The sequence below is a fragment of the Alligator sinensis genome, unplaced genomic scaffold (genome assembly GCF_000455745.1).
Source record: "Alligator sinensis unplaced genomic scaffold, ASM45574v1 scaffold437_1, whole genome shotgun sequence".
In the NCBI taxonomy this organism is placed as follows: Eukaryota; Metazoa; Chordata; order Crocodylia; family Alligatoridae; genus Alligator; species Alligator sinensis.
The window spans coordinates 1,183,922-1,186,914 of record NW_005842176.1 but is presented as its reverse complement, the minus strand read 5'-3'; positions in this window follow the sequence as shown (position 1 = coordinate 1,186,914).

Sequence of the window (2,993 nt, the reverse complement as noted above, 5' to 3'; positions counted from 1 at the left end):
TCTAAGCACCTAGAGAATAACAAAGTACTTGGGAACAGTCAACATGGATTTATCAAGAGCAAATCATGCTTGATCAACCTGACTTCCTTCTTTGACAAGGTGATGGGTTTTGTGGATGGGAGAGAGCACTGTCCCCTGCCATTCTCATTAGTAAGCTAAGGAAATACAGTCTAGATCAGGGGTGTCAAACTGATCCAACCCTGAAGGTAGTATGAGTTGTGTGGAACCAGTCCATAAGCCAGACCAACACCACAAACCAGTCCCGCATTTTGGTCCTGCTCTAGCCACCACAGGCCTGTGCCTCCCCATCCGAAAGAGCTGCACACAGTCACTCTGGGGCTGTGCTACACTTGGCAGCTGTTCCACCACTCTGCTGGCATCATGCAGGAGGTGATCCTCCCCCTCTATGCGACAGTGGTCAGGCCGCAGTTGGAGTACTGCGTCCAGTTCTGGGCGCCGCACTTCAGGAGGGATGTGGACAACATGGAGAGGGTCCAGAGGAGGGCCACTCGCATGATCAGGGGTCAGCAGGGCAGGCCCTACGAGGAGAGACTAAGGAACCTGAACCTGTTCAGCCTCCACAAGAGAAGGCTGAGGGGGGATCTAGTGGCTGTTTACAAATTAGTCAGGGGTGACCAGCAGGCATTGGGGGAGTCCCTGTTCCCCCGAGCACTACCAGGAGTGACAAGAAATAATGGTCACAAGTTGGCAGAGGGTATATTCAGGCTAGATATCAGGAGGCGCTATTTCACAGTCAGGGTGGCTAGGATCTGGAACCAACTTCCAAGGGAAGTGGTGCTGGCTCCTACCCTGGGGGTCTTTAAGAGGAGCCTGGATGAACACCTTGCTGGGGTCATTTGACCCCAGTGCTCTTTCCTGCCATGACAGGGGGTCGGACTTGATGATCTGCTCAGGTCCCTTCCGACCCTACCTACTAGGAAACTAGGAAACTATGCAGGGCTATCTAGCACACCCCACGTGCTTCCTGTGAGTCGCTCCAAGACCCATGGGCAATACAGGGGTTAGATGATACATATCCACAGGCCAGATCTAGCCCACAGGCTGTATCTTTGACACCTCTGATCTAAATGAACATCCTGCAAGGTGGATATAAAACTCGTTGGATTATTTTCTTTCAAGAATAGTCATCCATGGCTTGATGTCTAATTGAAAGTTGGTAATGAGTAGGGTTCCTCAGGGGTCTGTCTTGGATCTAAATCTGTTCAGAATCTTCAGTAATGATTTTGAAGGTCAGATTAAGTGTACAGTTAGCAAATTTACAGCTGACACCAAGCTAAGTGAAGAAGCTGAGGATTAGGATTCAGAATGACCCTGATAAACTAGGGAATGGTTTAAAATGAACTGAATGATATTCAGTAAGGACAAGTGCACCTTACCCCACACCCATTGGAGCCACCCGCCCTTACACACACAGTAAATATATAATTAAATCATATGTCTTTAAGTAAGGTATTGCACAATTCTCTTACAACAGTTTGGTCAAAACTTGAGACAAGTATCTTAAATATCAAATTGGCAAATAATCTCTGAGTACTAGTATGTTCAAACAGAGAAACAGGCATTGCCCTTGGCACGTAGGTATAAAAAATGCCACGTATTTGCTGTCTGATTTGCAAATCAAATACAAACTTGGGAGAGATTTGGTGATTGCAGGCACACTCTCTAGAGCATTTGATTAAAGCAGAGTTGAGCAAACTTCAAAGCAAAGTAATGTAGTCAATTTGATTTTTGAAAAACTGAAGTCTCAGATGAAGTGTGGACTCTAGGTGAGACATTGCCAGCGTTGAACAGAGTGAAAGATTTACTTCCATTGACTTGCAAGCAACTCCTTTTAATATAGCCCTTTTAATAGTCCTGACTTTTCTGCTTTTCTGCAACACTGCTGGCTCATATTCAGCTTTTGTTCCGCTGTAACCCCTAGATTCATTTCTGTGTTATGCAGTCTAGCCAGTCATTCCCCAGTCTCTGTTTATGTGTGAAGCTTTTTTATCCCAAATGTAGGATTTGGTATTTGTCCTTGCTGAATTTAATTTGATTAATTTTAGACCACATGCTGAGCTCTACGATACAGCACCAATAGAAAAATGGACTTACTGCCACCTGACAGCACTGATAATGCAAGGCAGACATGCAAGTCCAAGTGGTAGTGACAGCTACCTCAGGGCTCAGGTCAGTAATATTGATCAGTTAAGCTGGTAGGCTGGTTATAAGTATGTGACTATTATTCAGTTATGTTTGGAAAAGGAAGACATGATCTTGGGAACTGGACTTTTGAAATGTTTAGCCTTCCAGCAACAAGAAGCCAGTAGGAAGGAACACTGAAAGAGCACATGTTCTTTTAAGCAGAGGCAGATGGAGATGCATGGCAGAATAGAGCACAGCTGCTTCAAGCATCTGGATGAAGAATCAGTATTGACCATGGCACATCTCAACCACCTAGACCAGGATGAGAGACAAGCATGGAGAGAGCCTCAGGAAACTGCTAGGATACAAGACCAGAGTTGGCAACCGGGGACAAGGCAGGTCTGTGTTCTGCATGCATATACTATACTGTGGCCTTGTCAGGTTTAAGGTCTGCTAATCAAGATATCCATTGCCAGGTGTATATAAGACCATGCATATCAAATAGTCAGATCAATGCATGGAGTCATAGGGATAGACTCTTTGGCTTCTCTAATCAGAAAAAAGGGTCCACTTGGTGACAACAGGCTGCCATCATAACAGCATCTGAGGCACGCCCTCTCCCAACTCATACCACCTATGGCCACCAAACAACCAGTGAGTACCCAGGGATCAGATGAGACCTGCAGGCCTACAAGTGATTTTCTGGGTTAAATCATAAGCCCCTGATCCAGCTAATTCCCAACTTGTGGCCAGATGGCAATGGGAGAGAACAAGATGCAAAAGGCTTCATGTTTGGTTCCTGAACTTACCAGGTCAGGCCAGTTCCCTTGGTTGTAAATGTTTTTAAT